General features: G+C 50.3%; 1 protein-coding gene and 1 long non-coding RNA gene across 2 annotated transcripts in view; both read left to right on the top strand.

The window, feature by feature from the left end:
• Positions 1 to 26549, top strand: part of plxna4 (plexin A4) — a 98603-nt gene that overhangs the window by 33409 nt on the left and 38645 nt on the right. The window lies entirely within an intron of this gene.
• On the top strand, positions 1441 to 26549 carry LOC127593824 (uncharacterized). The gene is made up of 2 exons (XR_007960523.1): positions 1441 to 1593; positions 25118 to 26549. It is a non-coding gene; the product is annotated as an uncharacterized LOC127593824 (long non-coding RNA).

Raw genomic sequence — 26549 nt, 5'->3', positions numbered from 1 at the left:
CTCTGTGTGTGTGTGTGTGTGTGTGTATGTGAGAAAGAGCGCACACAACATGACTGGTTGTGTGACTTGGCGCTCACGGCAAGCCTCGATGTGTGTTTGCTTTCACCGTATTGCCTTTTGTCTTTTCATTTCCACTCCGTACTCCAGCTGTTACCCCCCCCTCGACCCCCACCCCCATCCGTTTCATACTCATCTCACCCATCGATCGGGTCACCAGATAAGCGGGGCCAAGGTCCGAAATTCCCGGGATGTCCGCATAGAACGCACATGGGCAACTTTTGTCCTGCACTTCTATTGTAGCTCTTTCCACTGATGTTCAATGGGGTTTAGGTCAGGGTACATCAGAATATTCCAGCGGTTGCCAAACCGTGTTGCCTGAATTTTTTAATCAAAGCGGTTTTGCTTCGACTGCATATGTTTGTGAACTCCAACAAAAACAATCTGTTCCCCCCCCCCCCCCCCGGCCCCCCTCATGATTTGGCTCATTCATCATTTATCAGGCCATTTTATTCTTCAGCGCCGGCGAGGATGTTCCCTTATTTTGTCGCGTTGAATAATTCAACTGATGGTTGCGACGCACGCCCGCGATGACGACGAGCGCATGGGGCCATATTCGCCTTCGCCGTCCGAAGGGGAATCTCTTTCCGTCATATTGATGAATCACGAGAATCAGAAAATTATGAGTGTTTTCCTGGTAAAGGTAACACCTACTCACAAATGATTGGAGGCCTAGGATGAGGATGCCCTTCGTGGCACGCTCAAAGAACCGCCCCCGCGAATACTCTCCGCCGAGCGACGGCGTGACGCATCATCGGGCGTGGGAGGTTATATTGGCCTTTTATCCTCACTCCGTCTCGCCTCCTTCTCCCCTGTGAGCGTTCGCTTTATTCTCGCCTTTCCGACGCACGGACTCCGCTCCCCCGTCATCCCGAGCACTCCGTCAACATTACTGCCTCCTTATAGCCGTCCTAATTCGCGACCGGGACGGGAAGGAAATCTAATGAAGATTATTAAAGTGACCCCAGCCCATATAGAAGACGCTAATAGTGAGAAAGCCGTCCCTCGTACCAGTACGCCCATCTTCAGCCTTTCGTGCACCCTGTAACCCGATAACACGATAAGCCGTCCACTGTAGTGACCGCTGGGTTCAACCCGTTCCCCACCCCCCCACCTCTCAATATTCAATGTTCATTTATTGACTTTATTTTTGTTTTATTTAGTGCAGTCAGGGCGGCCCGGTAGTCCAGTGGTTAGCACGTCGGCTTCACAGTGCAGAGGTACCGGGTTCGATTCCAGCTCCGGCCTCCCTGTGTGGAGTTTGCATGTTCTCCCCTGACCTGCGTGGGTTTTCTCCGGGTAGTGCGGCTTCCTCCCACATTCCGAAAGCATGCAAACTTGCAACAATGAGGCACTCTAAAGCAGCCACCCCTACCTAAAGCCCCTGTACCGGGTTCAATTCCAGCTCCGGCCTCCCTGTGTGGACTTTGCATGTTCTCCCCGGGCCTGCGTGGGTTTTCTCCGGGTGCTCCGGTTTCCTCCCACGTTCCAAAAACATGCATGGCAGGCTGATTGGACGCTCTAAATTGTCCCTAGGTGTGAGTGTGAGCGTGCATGGTTGTTCGTCTCTGTGTGCCCTGTGATTGGCTGGCAACCGATTCAGGGTGTCCCCCGCCTACTGCCCGAAGACAGCTGGGATAGGCTCCAGCACCCCCGTGACCCTAGTGAGGATCAAGCGGCTCGGAAGATGAATGAATGAATGAATAGTGCAGTCAGTGTAACGCGTGATTATCGGCATTAATTTAGATCGAAATCGAAATTGTTGTTTCAGTAAATATTTGCATTTTGCACCAAGAAAACTGATACATGATTCCATGTTGATGAGAAATGGGGGGGGGGGGAATATAGACTAGATAAAAATGTGTGAGTCATTGTGATTAATCGCATGAGTTAACTCTGACATTTATACATTGAAGTGCGATTAAATACTTTTCTCGTTTGACAGCACTAGTTTTAATCATGGCTTTATCACTTCAAACTGCAGTGAAGTTTTTCGTACGACATACGTAAATAAATATACATACACCGTAGCGACACAAATAAACCAACCGACTGAAATGAAACATTGCAATCTCGATATGAATTCGATTAATTGTTCAGCTTATACTGTGATCACATATGTGCAGTCGAGGCACGCTCGCACTTAAAAGACGGCGCACTGTACGGCCATTAATAATGTAACGCGCAACACTAATGATAAGCACGCCAATCTCATTTATCATTTATGAAGGAAAATGAATTTCGAATCCGACGTCGGACGAGTGAGCAACGGAACTGAGAGCGCACAAGGATTTGCTAGGCACTTGTGTTGCAATCTTTGCAACTCCGCTGTCATTAGGAATGACGGTGAAATGAGTCGCCTATCAGCTGATGTGCACACGGTGAACGGACGCTGAACTTTTGACATGGAAACGTCACAAGATTCGCGAGTCAAAAAGTACTGAAGGAGCATCGTTGTAATCACAACTTCCAGTCTTCTGGAAAGTCTTTCTGTAAGATTTTGAAATGCGTGGGGGGCGGGAGTGGGGATTTTGGCCTTATTCATCGAATCCCAAACTCATTTTCCATATCCTAGCGTGATTACCTCAGGGTCGTACCTTGAGCGGCACCTTGCTAACCTTGCTAACGATTTGCCTCATTTTGTCTTCTAGTCTGAAATCAAACTTAACAACATCCATCTCATTTCAAGAAACAAACGATCGCAAATCTGTCGTCATTCCGTTGCGTTCACCTTGCAAGGATCGGATAAGACGCATTCGCCTTCATCATACAAACAAAGGATGCCGTGCTCGTTTCCGAAGGGTGTGGCAATATTTAAAGATAAACGGATTAAGTAACCCCGAGACGCCGGCACCCCGCCACTTTTACACTCCTTTGCTGTTGCCGTGGCGACCTGCACAGAGATGACCTAGCATCTTCTTCATTGAGAGAGCGATTGGGTGACATGTGTGTGTGTGTGTGTGTGTCCATGTATGTGTGTAAAAGAGAGCACACAGCATGACTTGTTGTGTGCAGTCTGCCAGATAACAGCGATGGTGCGCGCTGTCGCAATATGGCCACATGTGACGCGGTGGCGTCACTCTGTTGCCTCCGTGCGACTTTGGTGATAACGACACACCCGCATAGGTACATAACGCGGGACTCGCAATTTAAATCACATGATGTCTATCTTTGCCTTGCCTGGCGGGAGAGCCACGAGTATGCTGTTGTGCATTCAAACTGACATATTGCGCGCGACCGCATGCGGTGAGGAGTCGTCTTATTGTGTAGTCTGCGTGTGTGTGTGTGTGTGTGTGTGTGTGTGTGTGTGAGCGCTTTATTTATTAATTTATTTCTTTTTTAAGACTGAGCATCCCTTTTCCGTATGTAGCACTGGAGAGAAGTTTTTGCGCATAAGACTCATCCAGGAGTGCCTTGATCCACCTCTTAAGTGGAGTCAAATTTATTTATGCAGCTCTTACACGCAAACGAGTCTCAAAGGGCTTCGCAGAGCCGCACTTTTCAAAAATATACAACTTTGGCAGATCTAGACCCCTACACCCCACATTCAGGAAAGGAAAAGCTTGGAAAAAATATATATATATATAAAAAATATATATATAGTTGGGAAGAAACCTAGAATGAAGATTGGAGAAGTGGCAGTAAAACAGGCCAAAATCCAGATCAGGTCAGGTGCAAATAATGGTAACCTGTAACCTGATAAGCTGTCCAGTGGAGTAACCGATGTCCCTGAAAGTTTCCCCCAAAACAAATTTGAAGGTTGAGGGGGGAATGACAAGCAACAAGGCCAATAAAGGGAATTCTCGCTTAGGCGTCATGTGATCTGGAGCTAGGCGGTGCTGCTTCGTCTGCTTATGCTCTCGCGCCGCTTGAGTCCCAACCCCGGGGAGCCTCGCACTTTCCGTCTCTGTGCTGGGGAAAAGAATAACAACAACAGCGCGGGAAACATTTGGACGTGACGGGAGCAGCCTTCTCCTCCTTAGCATTGTTTGTTCCCTGCCAAATTCTCGGTGAAACGTTCCTTCTGGCCGATAGCTCCAGTCGCATCCCGCGCTACCTTTCCAGAGTTCTACCACCGCCTCCTCCTGCTTGTACCCCCGCCAAGCTCCAGCTCCCCGCTACGTATTCACCCGGGCACCGTTGCCGACAATTAGAACACATGACTGCCAATTGTGCCACCTGTGGCCTCCTGAAAGGCAAGCAGAGGGAGGGGTGCGCCGACGTGCCAGCGGACGCTGGGTGCCGACACAAAGCGCGTCGTTTAATTACCAAGAAGCAGCGCTTTCATCAGGCGGCCGAATGTAAGCGAGTAGACGCTCTGCAACTGTCTGGGTGAGCCTGGTGGGCGGGTATGTGGGTATTTTTACGATTTTTTTGTGACAGTGAAGGAAGGATTGAGCTGCGGCTTAGTCAATCGGAGGAGGGTCCGCCATTGTTTTCGAAACCAACTCGCCGGCCGCGGCGAGGGAGACACACGTTCACACCTGCCCGCTCGGCCAAAAGAGTTGGCTGAGATGTGTGCGAATTGGATGTGGTGCAGTGAAGGAAGAATAAAAGATGAGGAGGAAGAAGAAAAAAAAAGGTGTCTGTGAGGAGATTTAGCCGCGAGCCAAAAGCAATTGACAAGCACTCCACATTGGAGAGGAGGTTTTAGCCCAACCCCACTCCACCGTCCCAACCTGCCTCCACCCAGCCTGTCAAGTCCGAAATGAACCGAATAACAGTAAGTATCCTCGAAACGTAGACCCCAAACAAAACGCTGTCACAAAAATATATTTTTACCAGACAAATAGCGACAAGGTAGGAACAAAATCCTGAACAAGAGCAGCAACAAGGTCAAAATAAGTTCAAAATTTAAGGACCGACAAACTTCGGGGAGTTTGTCGGTCCTTAAATACACGGCGAATGATAAAAGGCAGCATGTGTGCACACTGAAGGGGTAGCCCTCGTCTGCAACCCGCTGGCATGCAGGAACAGGATCATGACACAGCGTGGCCCATGACTGGCCTTAGTTGGGGACCGATTTCATAGTGCGCCATCTTGCAGAGCCACTGGCATGTGCCAAGGTTGCATTAAAGCTTCCGGATTTTGCACTGTAAGATGAGAACGTAATCCTCCATTGTGCATTTAAATGGATCAACCTTGGTGGGGGTGGTGGGGGGGGGGTGGATTAGCGAAGCTGGCGGGGGTCTGCTCTTCCCACACATATGGTGAACGTCTTCACATTTAGCCACATTTGGTATTTGAGGACCTAAACATGAGCGAAAAGTTTTTTTTAAAAAACGTGTTAATTTCGATTTCTAGTTTTTGTTCACTCTTTGAGTTTCTGCTTCCTCTCAGCCAAATGCCAACGTAACTACTCTCAACACCCATGACATGCCCCTCCTGAGCATCTTTTGCTCAAAAAATAATGTTTTTTTTTTTTTAGGTCGTCTTTGTAATGATTCCTTTCAGACTTTCACCGGTTTTACACTACACTCCCTCGCTCCATCTCTCGTTGTCTCTCCAGAGTCCTGGTAGGTAATTGCTCGGGGCTTCAGAGAAAAGGCAGACTGGAAAAGAAAAATAGGGAGAGGTTGTCGGGGAGCATGTAGGTACCAGAATTGGAACAGGAGTGAGGGCAGGATGAAATGAGGATGATTGCAGCCTTATTATATGTTGCTGCCGGTGTGTGCGTGAGGGTGGTGGTGGTGGGGGGGGGGGGGGGGGGGCGTGGGGAAGAATATCCCGAAGAGTCTGCATGGAAGTCGCAGTGGGATCGCTGATCCGCTCCAAAAGTGTGCGCCGCTCCACAGGCACTTTGAGCTTGTAAAACACTTCTTCCGCGGTTCTTGAGGACTAGCGCTGCCTGTTAGCGATATACACTGCCGTCTCTATTTGGGTGACGCATACCCTGCCGCCCCCCCCACCCCTACATGTGTGCTTTTATTTTGCTTTCATCTGTGAAACGTGTCGGGCTTACTCACTTCCCGCAAAGTTGCGTCGCTCAACAAAAGATGAAGACATTCTTGGGGTCGCGTGCTATGCTGCCATGAGAGTTAGCGAAGCGAGGAAACGCTAGCGAAGAGAGTTAGCGAAGTGAGGAAACGCCGTCACCACGGCGCAGCACAGTTATGCGACTACCGAAGTACGCGATGCGAGTGATGGACGTGCGCAATCGAGATGACTTCTGTTATCGGTGGGTCGAGCGGCGTCCCGCACGGCACCTGCTCCAGCCCGATTGCGAAACGGAGATGAGCTCATTGTCGTCCGTTCGTATACTGGATGATATTTTAAAAAGTTTGCAATTGAATTTGGCAACGCTTCAAAAGACGACGGGGCACTTGAGGAAAAGACAATCGGGAAGCAAGGCGACTGTGAACCATTAACCTAACGAACTAGCAAGCGTCTCCGCTAACAACCGCCGGCAGCATCTGTGAGCGCTAATGTCGAATCTCCAAACTTACCCCACCACTAAGATATGGCATATTGATCGGGCCAATCAATGGGCCTAAAACGACCGTGAGTGCATTTGGTAACCATAAAGGCGGCACTTCAAAACAGAGGACGGACGGCGGTAATAGTCGCTAAGCATCATTGTTCATAAATGGAAGAACGGGGTGATGGGAGGAATGCCGACATAAACAAAAACAAAGTAGTCGTTGGGAAGACGATTTCAACTCCTCCGGATGTCTTCATCGCCTTCTCCCTCGTTCACCCGCCGGTCTGCTTCATTTCCCGCATTCCCCGCGCGTTGATGATGAATGCGGCGGTTAGCGCGGCGTCCTCTCCTCCATCAAGTCTCTGTGTCCTCCCTCTCTTCATCCACTCGCCCTTCCCCATTTGTTGTTCCGCTTTTACTGCCAAACGGTGATTTGTGTCAGCCACGCTCCGATACCGAGACCCAGTTTCCGCTCTGAAGCGTTGCCCTCAGTGCACATTAGCCGTGACGCCGCATTGATCCTCAACTTCATTCGCCGAGAGGACGACGGGAAAGGATCGACGACACTCGGGTGGGGGGGGAGGGAGTAAACAAACACATCTTTTGAAGCAAATTTCTCGAAACTACAGCCGAGGTGCTTTCTTGTCACGCCAATTCGGTTCGTTGCCGCTTCCCTTGAAAGCCCGCCTTGGACTCATCAAACATTCATAAGGCCCGAAATTTCCCCACTCTTCCAAATGGCATCCCTGGATTATCGTCCTATTTAAATGAAAATCTAAAATGAACAAAAGTTAAATTTTCGGAAGGGTGATGAGATTGGAGCTTTTTCCCTGGGTAATTCCCGGTTATTAAATTGAGCGTTCCCGCAATCGGTGCAGGGGGTTTTATTTATTACAATGAGCAGGTGGGATGTAAGACTACCCCCTGCACTGTCGGTGGAGGCCTGAGGGCTGATTTATGCAAGGAAACATGCGAGCAAAAAAAAAGGAACGGTAACGGAGTATCGGAAAAAAAAGCAAAGCTTCAGATCAAATCCTGGAAAGATGCTCTCCGCTTTGAGATATTCCACCAGCTTTGAAAAGCCCTGCAGGCTTCTGATGGCACATTCGCAGCTCCGAGACTCATGCATGTTTTAGGAGGGCTCACCTCTTGGGAGAAGGGGTGGAGCTATTGACGGGGGTCTAGGATACACAACAGCCCGCAATGGAACCGAGGATGGAATCAGATCTCGCAAAGAGCCTCCCGAAGGCAAACTGGCCAACTCGTTAGCCACCATATTTCATGATTCCTTGTTCCCGTCTACCCGTCCCTCAAATACACCAGACCCCCGGATCTTAAGGGAGTGTGGCGGCGGAGGGGGTAGGGGGGGTTGTCCCTGGATAGCAGATAGCAGCTGGTCTGTGTTTGTAATAGTCCTGGACCTTTTGAGAGCATTCATAAGTGCCCATTAACCTCTCTAAGGGGGGCTAATCTCTAAATAGCAAAGCATTGCTTCTGTTTCTTTAGGGACCGCCCCCCCTCACCCCTAAGCGCCACGCCAATCGAGTTTATCGATGAACCCTTTCGGGCACAGCGTTTACGACAGCGGACGGCTTATCGTGTTATCGGGTTACAGCAGTTCAGGAACAAAATCTGGACTCGGGTTTGGAGTCTTACGGAAGAGTGAGTGGTCGGCGGGCCACGGTGGTGGTTGTTTAATATTCCATTGAAACTCTGGAAAAATATGACGAGCGGGCGAAGGGAAGGACAAGGCCGCCTTTGTGTCTCCGAGACACGAAGGCTTGACGAGAGACGAGATCTTAGCGTGTTACTGTGCCAAATTTCGGAGGATAGACAGCTCGTTGTTGACGCCGGCAGCGACCAGTAAATATGGAAAGAGAGGGTCAAGTATCGTCGCTTCGGGGCGTGACGAGCGAAAAGGATGTGTGTCCGCCACCCCCCCAAACCCCCCCCTTTGCGGCTTTGTGCGTACACGGGTGTACGAACGGATTGCATTTGGGGCTCCCGTGTGCCCTGACATCCGACCTCGATTGAGAGGCAGAAGCAGCCCGAGGCAAGGTGATGTCGTCCGGAATCGGACATTGGACGCCATTGACGTCCCCACAAAGTGCTCTTTCACCATCTTAGTCGGAATCACAATGGAAGCGTCTAACTCAAGGCGTTCTTTTATCTCCTTCCAAATGTGATTTAAAGTTTCCACCCCGCCCCCCTCTCCGGTTGTCGATGCGGCCTTATTTCCTCATGTTTTATAGACCCTCATAATTACAGTAAGGGGTCCTCTTTACTCGTACCCATCGTGGGCCCATATCTTTTACGACAACGCATTAAAAGTGCGCACGCGGCGTCGAAACTAATTGCACGTTGATCGAGCAAATCCGAGGGAAGGAATTGGCGAGGAACGGCACGTTTGGCACGCCCCGAGCGCAACGCTCGCAAGGCCCCGCCGCACTTTACCCGGCACGACGTTCCGCTCGGGACCCCGAGACAGATGCACAGGTATTTAATTAGTAGCGAGCGCAGCTGTTGCTGTTTACGACCCAGACATTTCGAAAGACAAACGCGAGTAGACTGGCACGCGTCTGGGTGAACCACTTGTTATGCGTTAGCGTCCTCAGGGAACCTCGGTATGGACCAGATCTGTACCAAGGTCAGACCTCCTCAGTTCACAAAGCGGTTTTCCCAGTGACCGGCGGTCCCGGCTATTCGAATCTTGGCTGTTTTGTGTCGCCGCTGCGACTATTTTTGGTTTTGCTGACGACCCTCCACTGATAACCCCCGCTGGCGTCACCAGCTAGCATTTCCCGCTGTTCGGCTTACTCGACCATATTTGGGCAAGTGGAAATCTGTACTTTCTTGACAGCCGTTAAGTAGCTTGTGTTTCGATTCCATCAGTCACGGTCACCAGTCCCCTTTCTCGCAGACAGCTCCGCATGTTTGCACTTTGCATGGGAACCGAGGCTAGCATGATTAATGTTCACGATATGATCCATGGCGCTTCCCCTCTGAGGGGGGGAACCCTAGACTCTCCATCTTTACAACGGTTTGGCTAACGCTCTCCTGCACTGCGGACGTTTTTCGCCGTGATGAATGATTAACCATGCAGCCATGCTAAATGATCGCCGATAGATCATTGATGGAGTCACGAGAGAGGAAGCACCGCGCGAAAAAGCGGCGGCGGCTCCCGCTCGAGTTCGGGTATTCGGAACGCAAATGAAAACATATGACCAGCATTGTCCAAAAAAAAAAATGCTGACAAAGGACTGCAGAAACCATCTCTGACCTTTCCCGGGGTTATTATAGAACACCCGCACTATTCTTGTCAGTGACATTGGCTTTGAATCAGCAGATCCTTTTTACCGTTTGGAGAAATGGTGAGTGGCCCTTAGACTGGAGGCTACCCGCGTGTGAATAAATCCTAAAATGCAGATGTTAGCCCCTAAAAAAACCCCCACACCAAAGCCCTTAACCCCTTCTCCCTTATTTCCACTCTTATATGATGTCCATATTTCATGAGGTCCGGGTTGTACTTTCATCATACCCTATGACACTTCGGTATGTCTTTCAGCCAGGCCGGATGAAATACAGAGACTCACCGGTCTTAAATATCTTTTATGGAAATTCCGTTCGGGTAACCCCCACAACCCCCGCCTCACGGAGACCCCAGGCTGCGGCTTTATTCCGCACCCCCCAACACGTGTGCCAATCAATAAATAATGGGGTTAGACGCATGCGTGCGGTGCCTACAGCGGAGGGGAGACAGATCTCGAACCAATCGAAAGGAAACAGGGAGCCGTCGCTGGCTCTGACGAAGAAAGACAAGGTGTGAGGTGGAGGGAAGTGATCCTGAAAGGAACTTGAAGTGACACCGGTGGAAAGGGGAACCAAGAAAAAAATGAGGAAGCGATAAAACGATTCGAACGGTTAGCATGTTTGAGTGAGGGAGAAAGTTCTCAGGTGAGATGACACAGCTCGAAATATCCTCTTCGTCTCAGACCGGCTCTGATGACTCCCAATTACATCCCATTGTCAGGTCATTACACTCCCATTACACCCGCTTATTAGCCGGCGTGAAACAGTGTTGTGAGTTCTGCATTGTAATGGATTTTCTCAACAGAGAAAGCCTCCGCAAAAGCACTGGAGCGCTTCCTTTTGTTCCTGTTTGCTCACTTTTTCGAAAGGCGCCACTTGAACGCACCCCCCCACCCCACCCTCCCTCCGCACCCAAATGTCAGCCGTCTCATCGAAACGACGCCCATCTGTTGAACCTTCGTCACAATTTCCATCCTTCTCATCGCGCCCTCTTATTTTCCCCGCACTCTCTTTGACTCCGATCTCATTTGCCGGGGTAGGAATGCTAATTTGAAGAAGGAAGCGTACTCTCGGAGTGGCTACATACGCCGCGAGCAAATATGAAATGTGATAAGTGGCTCCCTATGGAAGTGGTCTGGTCTTGACCCGCAATGGTACAGGAGTCCGAGTGGACGCCTCCGGTACTTCGGGGGGGGAGTCCGTATGGATTTTCACTTCCACGCCAAGTGATCTGACTTAAGTGGTCTTGCTGATCAATCGACATCCATAGAAACAACCGATGAATGTCTAATCCCAATTAGTCTTGCTCCTTTGGTTAGTCATGGCCGACCAGAAAGTCAATAATCCCGCCATGACCGTGACTCCGATCCGAGTGAATCAAAGAGATCCATCTGCCTTAAATCAGCGTGATCGGAACCCGTGACGAACAAAACGGCGAAGAGTTAGCGCCGCGGATGAGCGGCTTATTTGTAGCGGGACGCAGCCGTGTTTATATCTCACCCCCCCCCCCCCCCCGCCCTCCACTCCCCCGTGCGCAATTTGGGTGCTTTGAACCAGCTTTTATGTCCTGATTTCACTTTCCCGCTTGGGTGACTCATCACAACGCACGACGACGGAGGCGACGCCGCCGCGACACATCTCGCTAAGGCCGGGGCTATAATGAATGTTTGCTAGCTCGCGAAGAGCAACACGGTGGATCCGCTCTGGCCTTTTATCTCCCCAATCCCCCTAACAAAGCTTTTCGCTTAGCGTGTTTGCCTGAGGACTCTTTGCTTTCGCCGTGCTTCTTTTACGATGTGACACTTTGATGCGGCCACGCGCAGTGACGGTGCTAAGCTAGATTTGACGTCGCCGGCGTGATCTTGCAAATGTTGAGTTAGTTTGGAACCTGTCGCGCCGCTGCTCGTCCGGCGTGTCCTCACGAGGGAAGAAAACCAAAGATCAGCCAGCACAAAGCATCAATTTACCCCCCCCCCCCCCACTCCCTCACTCCTAGTGTGATGCATCGCTTAATGAATCACATCTTTCCGACCCCGGGCTTAACTAGCGCTGGCATAAACGATGCCCAAATGCGCCACCACCGTTAACGCGGCGTGAGGATTCGGGCGAGGAGAAGCAAATTCGATTTGCGCGATGAGTCTGACAAACGTGATCATTTCAGCCCGTGGGTGGCGTTTTTGGCTTTGTGTAAACAAACCCCCCCCCCCCCACCGCAGAACGTAGTTGAATGAGTTCGACACACGTGGCTGTCAGTCTCTGCCAATTGCACATTTTTACGCTTGTTTTGTTGTGCCCGCTGAAGTGCGCTCTGCCATTATTTCTAATTCTTATCTTCTCTTTCTTTGCATGTCACCTTTCATGGCGCCGTTGAAATGATTCTTTCAACACCAGGTAGGTCTTCTTTTCACTACATACTCGTTTTTTTTTTTTGTTTTGTTTGTTCCCACGCCCCTTACAGGCAAAATAATACAATCAGATTTTCTTGCATTCTAGCCGTGTGACTAAGGAGCAGTGTGGGGACATTGTTTTCCAAAGTGTGTTTATTCAGTGAGGACTGTGTGACTAAGGAGCAGTGTGGGGACATTGTTTTCCAAAGTGTGTTTATTCAGTGACGACTGTAATGAGACTGGTAGCCGGCGATAACGCGTTGCTTGCTCAAGACACGGCTTAACAATAGCGGCGGCTTCGGGCAGCCTGGCTTTTGAATGGCTTCCGCTAAGCAATTGGTGGAGAAAACTTCTTGCGAGCCACCCCCCCCCCCCCTCCCCCCCATTTCCGCCACCTTGGGCGCACTCTGTCAGCCTCACGCGCAATTTAACTGCAAACGTGGGAGGCTAATGCATGCTAATTTAGTCAGATGAGATGCGTGGGCGGCGCGAGTGCCGCTCACCTGGAGGAAAGGCGATAGCGCAGCAGGTCGGACGGATTCGACAGTTAGCTAACATGCGCCGTCCCGTAAAAGCCACCCGGCCTATTTTTGCCGCCGTCTATTTTCACTCGTCAACGATGCGGCCGCTTCAAACGCGATTGCGATGCGCGGCGGGGCGTTTGCTGACTCGCCATTTCTCCCTCCACCCCCGTTAAACGCTGTCACACGAGGTCGGCTGACCTCGACGTGTCAACGCGGCGTCCGCGTTGTGACACGAGAGGCGGTTGGCGTCGTTCGAATTGACTCCAAAGTACTTTCGCAGCCGGATTGCTCTGTTTGGAACTCAGATGGCAATCAACGGCGAGGGCGTTCCTCGGATTTTCCGTAACGTGTCGCCGCTGTCTGCCCACTTGACGCAAGACGAGTCCAATCACAGTTGATTGGAGGCGAAACAGGAGTGCATCAATAATGTATTTTTGACTCTCCTCGCGCGAATCACTGTCATTTCTTTTGGGGGGAGGCCACTTTGCTCTTCTCCACTTCTTGTGTTGGGACTTTGTCATTTTCGATCAAGTTATTTATTCCCCCCCCCCCCACCCGCCTTCTCCAAACCTGCAATCGAGCACCATTCCCACATCCTACCCGCCGTTCATCCCGTTGATTGACTTGACCCCGTCGCTTGTTCTTCCCTGCTGTTATTTACGAGTCATGAATATTCACGAGCGCAGTCACTCTTGTTTTTCCCGTTCACAAAGCGCTTTATTTTTTTAAATTTTGGAAATTTTTGGCCACCCACGCCAAGCACACAGATATCCAGACACATGCTCAACAAAACACTCACTCCCTCGCACAATTGCGGTTGGATGCGGCACCCCTCCACCCCCAACCCCGGCCATGAATATTCATCCGCACCTGTTTCGCCGGCGCAAAGTTTGTCTCCGCTTTTATTGTTACGGAGACAGACGTTTGGACGGGAACTCTTCTGTCTTTTGTGCGGGTTTTCTTTTCATTGGCTGCCTTTGTTGACCTCGACATCTGCTACTGTCGAATATATTCTTCCCGTACACTGTAAGGAAAGTTGTTTAAAAGCTAATTGGCGGCTATTCCATCACTTCCTAAAATGTTCCGGCCAATTGGGTTTTACGGGAGGAATCTATTATGCGGCTGTCTGCGTCAATCTCCAAGCCTGTGATGTCATCAAACGGCGTCGCTGATGCAAGGAGTGGAAATCGCCCCCGATGGGGAAACGGTTGAGAGGATCGGTACCCCCGGGCTGCTCGTGATTTTCCTTGTGTGCGTGCCTTTCACTGCTTTAGTTTGCAGTTAGGTCAAATGTGTCTCAACATGTTTAATTCTCACTGTTACCCCCCCCCCCACCCCCCACCCCCACTCCACCACCACCACCACCACCCAACTACTCCCGAGGGCAGGAGCGTATGTGTCACTCAGTCGAGCAAAGCATTAGTGCAGCAACTTTGCTTCTTTTCTTTCTTTGTTATCGCTCGAATGCGTTGACACATGCTCCGCCCCCTTCCCGGAGGCCTTCGTGTATGTGTGTGTGTGTGTGTGTGTGTCGACGAGAAGTTACTGGTTTAGTCATACTGAGCAGAAACAATGTCTTTGAATGGAACACCTGCTTCAGACATGGCAGGCTCGTCGTAAAAATGGCCGCCGGAGGGGCATGTGACTATTGTAACAGGTAGCCCCCCCCCCCCCGCCACCCAAGCGAGTGCAAATGACTCCCGCTAACGGTCATTTTAATGGGTTGATGATGGACCAATTTGCTGTCATCTTCCCCTTCCATCTCTTTCGTGTAGGCGCCGCTTGAATGGGAAGATAAAAGACACACGACGTCCGTTTGAAGTGCGTCTCTCGCTCTCTCCGCGTCACTTCGCAGCCCCCCCAAAAGGAAAATCTCAACTCAGGACTTCCGCCAAATCTTGTTTCGCCTGTGTTTGGATCCCGTTCGTTGAAAATTGCTGGTTAAAAGATATCAAGTTACAGGAGAAAGGTTAAGAAAAAAAAGCAATTGTCCTGCTAATGTTAGCAAGTTAGCATGCGCGCGGTCGACTCATTTTTCAAGCGAATAAATAAACTGCCGTGCCAGTGTTACGCTACAGTTTTGGTAAAAAGTTACGCCGCCTGTCTCCAGACGCCGAATATCGCAAAATGTCAAACAGTTTCAATTCCGCAACAATGCTAGCACAACAAAGCGAACGAGTTATTAGCTCAAAGCAAAAAAATGCGGGAAGAACACACGTTTGGAAAACGTGTCTCGATCCAGTTTTGGTCTCGTTACTTCAGTTCATGTTTTCTAATTTTCTCATTTTGTCATCATTTTAGTGTGATTCTCGTCACTTTATGTGTAGTACGACTTTATGGCCGAAAAAGCTGTGAAACCATTTGCATGAATATGAGACACATACAGATGATGATGATGCCCCGAGAACATCATTTATGAAGCCCAACAGAGGCCGGGTCAATATTTTTAGCTTTGCTCCTCTTGCGTAATACCCTGCGCAACTTCCCTCCGAGACATTTTGTGTTGCGTCCATCCACAGACACCTCTGCTTCCATCGCGCTCTCATTCCCACACCCAACGAGAAGACAAAGTAGCCGAAATAGCAAGCGAGTGAGCCGGCGGCCAATTACACCACGAGACAATGTTGGCCATAAATCATCCGGCGGACTGTCACGGGCACTGGAGGCATCGTCGCTCCCCTTTTCTCCCCCCCCCCCCCCCCATTCCTTTGGTCTCATTTTGCGCTGTGTAGCCGAGTGGTAAAAACTGCATTGCAGTCACGCCATGGTCCCCTTTGAGTCTGCAAGTTGTCGTAGCTCTTTTGTTATTCTCTTTAGTTCCGTTTTTTTGGGGGGGTTGTCATGTTTACATTCTTCTCTCTCTTTTCACGCTCTCTTCATTATTTTGTTAACCAGAGGCTTGAGCTGCAAGTTTTCGCCGGAGTTGACTTCTAATTGGTTGTGTTTGTACATATGTCTTCGCAGTCACACAACGGGGAGAGGGGAAAAAGGCGAGGGAGCAGCAGTGTAGGTCAGAGGCAAATAGAAAACGGGTTAAGGGAAGATTTATGCTAAGATCTGCCGCCGTGTTGACAACCGTGTACAAAGCGGCATGTTTGAATTATTTACTTGACATCCTGTTGAACTGCCTTTTGTTATTCCCAATTTGCACCGTGTTACATAAACTGACAAACTCTGGGTGTCGCGCATATCAGATGATATGTTGAAATTCCCGCCACACCGAAATGTGTGGTGCCGGTGAGTGACGTGGGTGGCAATGAAGAAGAGTTGCCAGTGGTGAGCCGATGTTTGTAGCTGGCCGTGAATTGGCTAATTGTTAGCTAGTCGGCCTGTTGAGATGTGGCGCAGCTAAGAGACGGAATTTTTTGTCCCAAACCCGGAATTGTGAAATCTGGGACAATCCTCAATCCCTGTGTTTTACTGGATTTTGACTGATCTCGCGAGACCCACAGAATATTTGGTTCTAGTGCTACCTAAATAAAGTATGGACTCTCTTCATTCAGCAGAAAAATAAAATCTCAGAATAAAAAAATCGTTTTCCATTCTTTAGCATTCATTCATTCATTCATCTTCTGTACCGCTTGATCCTCACTAGGGTCGCGGGGGTTGCTGGAGCCTATCCCAGCTGTCTCCGGGCAGTAGGCGGGGGACACCCTGAATCGGTTGCCAGCCAATCGCAGGGCACACAGAGACGAACAACCATTCGCACTCACACTCACACCTAGGGACAATTTAGAGTGTTCAATCAGCCTGCCATGCATATTTTTGGAATGTGGTAGGAAACCAGAGCACCCGGAGAAAACCCACGCAGGCCCGGGGAGAGCATGCAAACTCCACACAGGGAGGCCGGAGCTGGAATCGAACCCGGTACCTCTGCACTGTGAAGCCGACGTGCTAACCACTGGACTACCGGGCCGCCAAAAAGTTTCTGTAGGCAGAAAAAGCAGGATTCAACAGGATTGGCATTCAGTAAGCTTGAGCAAAAACTCGAGTGATCTGAAATAATCTACTTCCTGTTTCAGTTTTCTTCAGTCAAATAGACATCGTCCAAACCAATATTGTGCTGCCATCGAGTAGTCAGCAATGGATTAGGGGGGGGTGGGGGATATTTTTAGCTCCAGCTGATTTATGCAGCACATGAAGTGCAAAGAGTACCCCGGATTAGTGTGATTTATCACCGGCGCATTTGTGCTGCAGACAACCCGCAACGGTGCGCTCGGAATTCGGTGTATCAGTGGAGCCTCCCTCTGGCGGCGCCCGTTAATTAAAGCCGAGCGAGGCGACCTTGAGTGGCGCACCGATAACGCTCGCTGATAACCCCCCCCCCCCCCCCCCCCCCCGTAAGCAAGCATTTTGACACTCAAGCGAGTGCCAAGCATTTGCCGTTTGTTTCGCTTCCGTTTTAGTTTTTTTTTTACACTAATGGGTTTTGTTAATAAATATGTCCCGCGCCTCTTCATTCCCACCTTCCACTTTGCCGTCAAACTTTATTGCGTGTACACTCAGGCGACGGCTGTCGTAATTAACCACTTTATTACCGAGCGTGTCACGTAAATGCAGCGAAGGAGACGATGCCGGAGCTTCAGTTTCGGCCCAAAATTTTGCTTAAAGCGCCATTACTCGTTTTAATCGAGTACGAAGATTTCAACCATCTGTGCAGTGCGTTGGTCTCGGACTAAAGCTAAAGATTTGGCATCATTAAGTCCGGCGTTCGACAATGTCGGAAAATGTCTTTGTATCCATGTGGGCGGTTTTGATTTTTTTTTTGGTGGCCGCCGTGTGTAAGGGCAGGCGATGGGGGCGGGGTTGGGGGGGGCTTCCTCAATGTGATGCTATCGGTGTGATTTCCTCATGTCACCCAATACCACCGAAGATCACAACCAGAATCAGTCGGCGAGATCACAGGGAGTGAGCGAGCTAGGGGGGGAGGGTTGGGAGGTGGTTGGGGGAGGGGGGTCCGGAGGGATTGGAAGCATAAATTGTGAAGATGAATGAGACCAGGCATCTGTGTTTACGTGTGCATCTGGACCTTCCAGATAAGAATCTCTGCACTCCGTGACAGTCAATATAAATCCCTTTATGAACGTCATTATCGGGCTGATGTAAGTTTCGGTAGTCTGGACCTGCTCGGGTCAGATTGCTACATCAATGTGACAGCTCCGGGTTGTCTGATTGAATCTATAGACGCGTGTATATTATAGATGGAGAGCAATTTTCTTCATGTTCCAAGCATCCAAAGTATTCCCGGCCGCAAATAGTGTCAAAAGTATTTCGTCGATCGCGCCGAGGGACCGGCCGACCCGCTCCAGGTCCAAAGTGTGACGGAAAACCTTAAGCCTTCCACCCTCGTCGCCAAATTAGCTCTCGTCTTCCCAACAAAGTGCAAAATGTCGGCGGCGTTAATGGCCACTCTTTCATTCTCCCGGCGTAACCGAGATTGACATTTTCATAATTACCATTCCGTCGCCACTGTGGACTCGCCAACCCGGGTCATTATTAATTCATCGTGCACGGACAGTGAGAAAGAAAGAAAAAAAACCGAGTCGGACTGAGCGAGGAGGGAAATAAAAACTACTGAGAGAGTTTTCGGCAAAGTGGAAGAAGTAGGACGAGTCGATATTGATTTTTCAAGTGCGGATGATTTTTTTTTTTGGGTGGGGGGGGCTACTTGATGTCGCTCTCCTTGTACTTTCGCTCGGCGTGCGCTTCTTTCCACTCTTTCCTTTTATTCCCACTACCTTCTCCATCTGTAGTCTTTGCGCCGCCGCAGCGGCAAGTCTTTGTTGCCATGGCAACTCGAGGTTATCCCAACCGTGTAGCAACAGAGGGGATGTGAGAAAGAGCAAGAAGGGCCCCAGAGGGACTCACTCCTCCTTTTCTGGGATCGGGGTGTCTGTCCGCCCTGCGAAAAAAAAAAAAATTCGCACACTTGTCTGCTTCCCGCTCAGCGTCGAGCTTAACGTTTCATCCGGTTCGGAATTCATGAAGCGGCATTTTGACCCCGATACGAACGCTCAGTGACATGCATGAAAACTTTCTTGGAAAAAAAAAAAAAAAAAAGTTTGGTTTGATGTTTCTTGGAATAAAAGCAGCAGGAGGCCAAATTTAAGAAGAGAGTGGTGACGGCGGGTGTTAATCAGATGGAATTTTAGGCCGAGTTTGAAGTGTGCGCTTGTCGTTGTGGGAATTCGATATTTCAGTCAGGCAAAAAAAAAAAAAAAAAAATACAAACGCACACACATGCACGCGTACACAACGGATTCATTAGCGACCTTCCCTGCCAGGCGAAGAAGCAAAGATAAGTGAAAGCGCCGCTCACCCGCTCTGCCTCTCATTCATTTGCACAGAGACCAAGCTAAGTGGCTTATTGAACAATTTTCAATGGCTTGCCTGGTTGACTCGCTGCTCAATGTCGCCCAATTCCGAGTGCGAAGTGGATTTTGTGCAACAACAAATACGTTGGTCGAAAAACGACACCGGAAATTTTATATACCTCTCCGCATCATGACGTCAACGACACGCGTGGACATAATCAGAATTAACCTGGCGAACCGAGGGTAGCTGTGATAATACGCTTGTAATCATTTTTTGTTTGTTTTTGTTTTTTTACGCGCAACGGGCAAAACAAAAGCGGCCCAGCCGTGCGTCGCGCCGACTCTAATTACAAACATGAGCAATTAATCACGCCCCGCGCACACAAGTCTTGCTTTTCAATGGAGGCGAGGAATGCAAAGCAGGCCGGACAACAAACATATGTACGCAAGATGGAATGAATCGTAATAATGCGGTATTGTGTGTGCGTGCAGCGAGCGGCCACTAGAGGCAGTGTTTTCTGGTCAGCGGCGACCAGCTTCGCTCGGTTGAATCAGAATTGAGCGAAAAATCAATCACCCTCTGCATCCGAGGTCGTCGGATGTCTGCGCGAGATCCGAAAATGGTACGTTTGAAACTACACAAGAAGAAACAAAAAAACAAAACGAGATCGGTTCACTTCTCCTGTCCAATGTAAATCCGTTTCAATTCCAAGCGGCGACTCGCCGTTCCAAACGTTCCCTCCCTCCTCATCCTCGGCTCCACGAGTCATCCATCCAGCCTCACAAACGCAATCTATCCAACAGCGCCGGCATCTCTGCTAAACAGAAACTAGGCTGTGAAAAATGCTGCCCATTTACAGACGCCAAAAAAAAACACCAAACAAACCCACAAGCTGTCCAGCAGCGACAGTCAATTACCGACAGAATGTCGTGGCCTAAATGCTAAAAATAGTCCACGTCGGGTCCACGCTAGGGACAACAAACACCATAAGACAAAACAAAAGACAAAACCAACAAAAAGCAGATTGCGGACCACAATCTTAGCCGAGTAGCCTTCAATTGGCGCGAGACAACAATAGGATCGCATGATCGACCGCCGCGATATTAACTGTCTTTTGTCAAAGTGAGGTGAGGCCGTTTAGCGACTTCTGGCTTAACCTTTTTTTGAAAAGAAAATGGTGATTTTTTTTTTGTCCGGTAGTGCTAATAATAATATTCACATCAGCAGGTAATTACAGTTCCTTCAATAGAGCCTTAATCCACGTATGCCCGCTCTGTTATCAGACAGCATACCGCCGCGGCTTTGGAGGACTAGCCCATAGGAAAGGCCAAAATTGCTCTTTTATCCTGAGTTGGGTAGGGGCGTGGGGGGATAACCACACCAAATCATGGTATTTACCGCACCCGCGTATTTTCCACATACACACCCGTCTCACTTGACTCTCTGTGGCGTCTTATAAAAAGATTCCGTGAACCCCCCCAACACTGCCTCGCGGTGTCCTCCCCCACACCCAGACACACTTGGACCACGCGTGACCCCATACCGCCTCATTAAAATGCTAAAAAGCTGCAGGCGGATAGAAAAGCTAATCCTCACACCTGTTCCAGTCCGAGAGTCCTCATCACCTGCTTTGTGATGGCGGGAAGTCAAGAACGCGTGGTATCGTACGTAGCTGGAAACGATTGTATTATTTTTTTTTGTCCAGCTGAGCAAAGCAAATGAAAGTAAAAACGAGGAAAATTGCGGCAAAACACAGCTGTGCAATAACATAATTGGCTGCCTCATCAAGAGACCGCACACGGCGCAACCGTATTAGACTTAATAATGTGACGAATGTTCATTTGCGATCCACGAGCGCGGTCGTTCGCCAACGAGATTGTTACATGTTGGCTCTGCGGGTTTAGCGTCGTTCGGGCATCTAAAAAAAAACCAAATAAAAACCGGAGCCTGTAATTTGATTTTCATCCAAATCCGCAGATGTTAGCTTGCGCCGCGCAAGCTAACAAAGTGTTATCTTTTCCCGACGCCAATGCTGAGGCTGTACATCCATAAAGCGGCGACGGCAGGAAGATGAAAGGGGTGATCCGGGTCGGGAAAGACTCTCGGGTCCATAAATATCACTTTAGGGGTGCGTGCCCTCGTTACCGGATCACCAATCGAGTCACGAGGCTCTTGACGTAACTCACAGAAGGACTTCAAATAACTAATTGCCTATTTACGAAAACCATCAACGCATCTGAATGCGATTGTGTCTTTTCCGACTTGCATTTTCAGGACGTTTGTCGCTTGAATTTTTCTCGTTTGGATTCCGCCAGAGTCGATCCGGATTGAAACGTGCTAGCAAATGGGCTAGCAAATGGCGGAAAGCCCGCTTTGCTAGCCCCTGTACGGCCGCGCGCCTCCGCCACCCGGGTTAGCCGATGGAAGGGTTCTGGAAGCTCTCTCTTTCCCTGGCTCACTCCGTTTCCTCGCCCCCACCCCCCCACCACCCACCCCCCCTCCCCCAGCCCAGATGAATCGAATCTGAGATGAAAAGCTTTCAGGAATGCTGGCAGACAGGCAGCGCTTTGCGGTAATCTAACCTGGGGAGGATGAAAGCGGCCTGAGAAGCTGGGCCCGGAGTAAAGGGAAGCGGGGTTCGGTCGGGGTGGCGTCAGGTGAGAGGACGGCAACGACGGCGTGAAGTTTTTGGGCGACTTTGTCAGAAAACAAGGGATTGTTTGAAAAGGGGGGGACTTCTTTAAATCATAATGTAGGTGGAGCGGGCCTGTCGCCGGCGTGACAAATCCCCTCCTCGTTCACCTCGTACTCGTGGCGCCGCAACGAGCGCGGCGCACCCCAACGGAGCGCTTCCACTACCTAATTGAAATTTTTGGAGTATCTTAAGAGGATTTCTGCACAACGCCAGCTGACAGTCCCCATTCACGGAATATCCTCTTAGACTTCTTTCTCTTCCGTGTGCGTGTCTCTCCTCGAGAAAGAATGAACTTTTATCTGTCTCGGAGCGTTAGCGAGGCTTACAGACCCCCCCCCCCCTTTCGCTCCCCCGCGGGGGGAGGGCGTCGCAATTCCCGTCGGCGCCTGCTGTCATTGTGGTAGTTTACATGCCAGGATCCAAAATGGAGGCCGCAAAGACAGGAAGCTTCAGCAATGCCTGCGGCTCTTTTTGGCACTCACTTGAAATCTGATTATTCTTTACATTCCATCTTTTATGAGCTTTTTTTTGGGGGGGGGGGAATTGATCGCGGCCGTTCGCGGTATCAGCCGTCGCACTCCCGCAGGCTCTTTTGATGTATTTTTCGGACTTTGCGACGAGATAAGATAACAACACCAAACTGCGGTGTCATGCGCGGGTGCGTGAAACTTAAATTCGACCCCCTTGAGAACTCGCCGCTAATTTTAGTCGAGGGGGGGGGGTCATTTGCGGAATGCCTTTTCAAGCGTTGAATGCGTCCCAATTATTTGCCTCGCTGGTGATTTATTATTATTTTTCTTCTATTGTTTTTGCGCTCAGTGAATCAACACATGCCTTTAGGGGGCTTTACCGCAGTCACTCCTCTTGTTTTTTTAAAAATAAAATAAAAATTTCCCGTATTTCCCTCACTCTCTGCCAGCGATGCAATTTCATACCCCAGTAGGGGAAAGGGCTCGGAAACGGTCCAAGCGGCGTGCCAGTCTGTTTAATAACGGAGAAAAAGCGGGCCGGTGGGCGTGAGGAAAGAATACAAAGACGAATCAAGTGGCCTCGGGGCAGGCGTCGGGGGGATATTCCGCACGGAGAACACAGGCATCCACCACACCTGCTTATCTCTGAGGAATTGCCTACGAGGGGCTTCTCGTTTTAATTAGAAAACTTTGGAGGCAAAGTCATAAATCACCCGCGTGCTGAGAAACAAATTTGCACAGGCGAGGCATTCGGTAGCTGCGGGTGGGGGGTTTGGGGGGGCGAGCTCAGCGCACACAAGCCACCGCGTTAAGTACCGCCGGACCCCCAAAACAAATGGCAGCGTTAGAAAAGTGCGTGCGGACTTACATTGTGCAAGTGGAGCTTACGTTCGGGTATGTTCCATGTAAAAAAATGAAATAAAAAATGCGGGTGATACTAAAACCATGAACACGGTTTTCGAAATTGGTGCACAAAGGTCACCCACATTTTACACCCCTGCATGTGTGTACGGGTGTGCAAGTGGAGCTAACGTTCAGGTATGTTCCATGTAAAAAAAAAAAAACAACAACAACAAAAAAATGCGGGTGATACCAAAACCATGAACGCGGTTTTCGAAATTGGTGCACAAAGGTCACCCACATTTTACACCCCTGCATGTGTGTACGGGTGTGCAAGTGGAGCTTACATTCAGGTATGTTCCATGTAAAAAAAACAACAAAAAATGCGGGTGATACTAAAACCGTGAACACGGTTTTCGAAATTGGTGCGCAAAGGTCACCCTCATTTTACACCCCTGCATGTGTGTACGGGTGTACAAGTGGAGCTAACGTTCAGGTATGTTCCATAAAAAAAAAAAAACAACAACAAAAAAATGCGGGTGATACTAAAACCATGAACGCGGTTTTCGAAATTGGTGCGCAAAGGTCACCCGCATTTTACACCCCTGCATGTGTGTACGGGTGTCTTCAGTTGTCCTGGTGGCGGTGTGTGGTAACAAGATCCAGGCTGCTCTCAGACGGTGTCTGGGCTTTCGCCTCCCCATCTATTATTCACACACACACCCCCAAAAGTCACCCCCTCCCCTCCCACCTAGCCTTACGCGGCGGGATGTCAATAGGTCATTATCAGGCCGAGACAGACTCTGCGTCCTGTCTGAGTGAGCGAGCGATTGATCCTCTGATGGGAGGTAAACCGATGGAGGGACATCGTTATGTGAGGATGGGTATTGGGGAGGGAGGGGGGTGGGGGTTGTGATCAAAGCCCATCACCAAAGGAGGTTCAGTTCAGACAAGATTCCCGTTCCTATTCCGCCAAATGTGCGCCTCCAGGTCATCACGGGTCACGGCGTCGAGTTCAAAAGAAAATCCGAGCCCGCTCTCGTTACCAAAATGGCGGCTCTGGAGGCAGGATGCTACCAACGTGGAAGAACGGCGCATCTTCCCGCGTATAAATTTACTCGTAAGTTAGCGCCGCCTCAGAATGACGAACTTCATAAGTCACGACGGCTGTTGTCGCTTAATTCGACAACAAGGCGCGAAAGGTGTCTCAAGTTGCTTCATAGCAAACTGGAACAAGGTTGATGGAGCGCAGGCGCAATCCTCCTGGAACAGAAACGGAATCCCGCAAATTCCTCCCTCGGAGTTGGAAGCGCATAACATTTGTCCGAATCGTCAAAGTCGAGAATTCTTTCCTTGCACCTGCGGGTGGTCCAGTCAAACTAACACCTAGAAGTAGATAGACGAGCCCGACGGAGAGCTGTGAACCCCCCCCCCCTTCTCCCCGCCCCCCTACCTACTCCCGTGGCTCCGAGGCAGCAATAACGGGCAGACCTGCCACTCACCTCTGTGGAGCGAAGGGAGGGCTAGGCCGAGGGAAAAAATAAAAACTAAAACCAGTCGGGAAGCCTCCAGACACATGTCCCCTTTCACGTCCGACACCATCAGCCCTCACGGTAACACCCTGGTTGCTTTTCTGCACAGCGGGGGGGGGGGGGGGGGGGGGCGCAGGAGGGTTAGATTAGCAGACCGCGTGGACCCCGCGGTGCTAACTGCTAGCACGCCTTGAATGCCACGGCGGTCAGTCAACAAGCCGGGGGTCCCCCCGCAGCTCTCGCCGGCTTGGTGTCAGATCCCAGATGAGAGGTGAAGGAAATCCGGAGTTCGGCGAGCGTCGATTCACGTCCAACCGCCTGTTTGAATTTCGCCGACCTCGATTTATTTCTTTTTAAGGTCACATTTTCTTTGATCCGGTAGTTCAGTGGTTAGCACGTCGGCTTCACAGTGCAGAGGTACCGGGTTCGATTCCAGCTCCGGCCTCCCTGTGTGGAGTTTGCATGTTCTCCCCGGGCCTGCGTGGGTTTTCTCCGGGTGCTCCGGTTTCCTCCCGCATTCCAAAAATATGCGTGGCAGGCTGATTGAACACTCTAAATTGTCCCTAGGTGTGAGTGTGAGCGTGGATGGTTGTTCGTCTCTGTGTGCCCTGTGATTGGCTGGCAACCGATTCAGGGTGTCCCCCGCCTACTGCCCGAAGACGGCTGGGATAGGCTCCAGCACCCCTCGCGACCCTATTGAGGATCAAGCGGTTCGAAAATGGATTTTCTTTGATGACTTGCGGAAACGCTCCACGACGCAGTTCCGCCTTGTTCCGACCGGCGTCGAGCAAAACCTGCAACGTTTGCTCCGTAGACCTCCCAGCCTAAAGCGCCGCATCCGGTTTTTATTCCTCCGGAGCAATACCGCGACACGTCGACGCTATTACCGTCGGATTAATGTCAAATCAGCCACGGGGTCCATCTTGCCCTGAAGCTCCACGTAGGCAGTAGAACGGCGTTTTTGTTCCAGCGGATGATTGACGCTGTGAAATGGATCCAGGCTATTTATTTTTTATTTTTTCTCTTCACCCGTCACGTATTTTTATTGAGCCGGACAAATTCTGGCAATCAGACCGTCGCCATTGTATCGCTGTCGGAATGAACTGAGCGCGTGAAGAGACACGTCGTCATTACGCGGCGGCCGTGTGTTTCCCCCTTTTCCCGTCTCCTTCGCAGTCGGCGGGCCTCCCTGTCGTCTACCTGAGTGACAAAAGATGCTCGGAATGAGTCATCAGATGTTTTTTGGGGGGGGCGGTAGGAGGCTTAGCTGCTGCCAAAACTGACTGCTGTCATAACCAGAGGATGTTCTCAACACTTGTGCGATTTGCGCTTTATCCGTTTGGAGTTCCTGCTAGCATGTCGCGTACGCCCGTATTCCGGAAGATGGGGGCGTGACCTTGGATGACATTGCCGTCCGTCCCACGCAGCTCGGGTCAGAGCACAGTGACACTTTACTCAGCACTTCATTCCGGATGCCTTCCAAATGCGGAGGCGTTTAGCCGCCATTGTACCACACGCTTAGCGCACCGCTTCACAGGGCCCCGCTATACCCTCTCGGAATCCGGATTCCGTTGCCGAGCGAGCGCGGCAGTCGCTCTGCGGGGTTATTGTTCGGTTCGCCGGAGCCCCGCGACAAATTGATTCCGCGCAGAGTCCGATGAAAGTTTTCAATGTGCCTTTTGTGGCGCTCGCTAGCAAAATGTCGACGCAGCGAGCGGGTAATCCCGTGGGTTTTTCGCACCGGAATGGCTTCCCCGACTGCGTAGCACCGTCTGGTAGACCCGCTGAGCGTGAGATGAAACACACAGTCTGGCCGCGGTATTATTATTATTCCCATCGTGGTGTCGTTTGTCCGTTTTTTTTGTACTTTGGTGTCACACGTTCTGCACTTTTTAGTCTCTAAAGGCCCGGAATGAGATGCCTTCTTGTTTTTGTGTGAGTCATACATGAGTGGGCGTCAATCAGGGAGCCAAATAGATCCGTCACCTTCCCCAACCAC

The sequence above is a fragment of the Hippocampus zosterae genome, chromosome 21 (assembly GCF_025434085.1).
Source record: "Hippocampus zosterae strain Florida chromosome 21, ASM2543408v3, whole genome shotgun sequence".
Taxonomy (NCBI): Eukaryota; Metazoa; Chordata; class Actinopteri; order Syngnathiformes; family Syngnathidae; genus Hippocampus; species Hippocampus zosterae.
The sequence above is the reverse complement of the archived record's forward strand: the minus strand, read 5'-3'. Positions and strand labels throughout refer to the sequence as shown.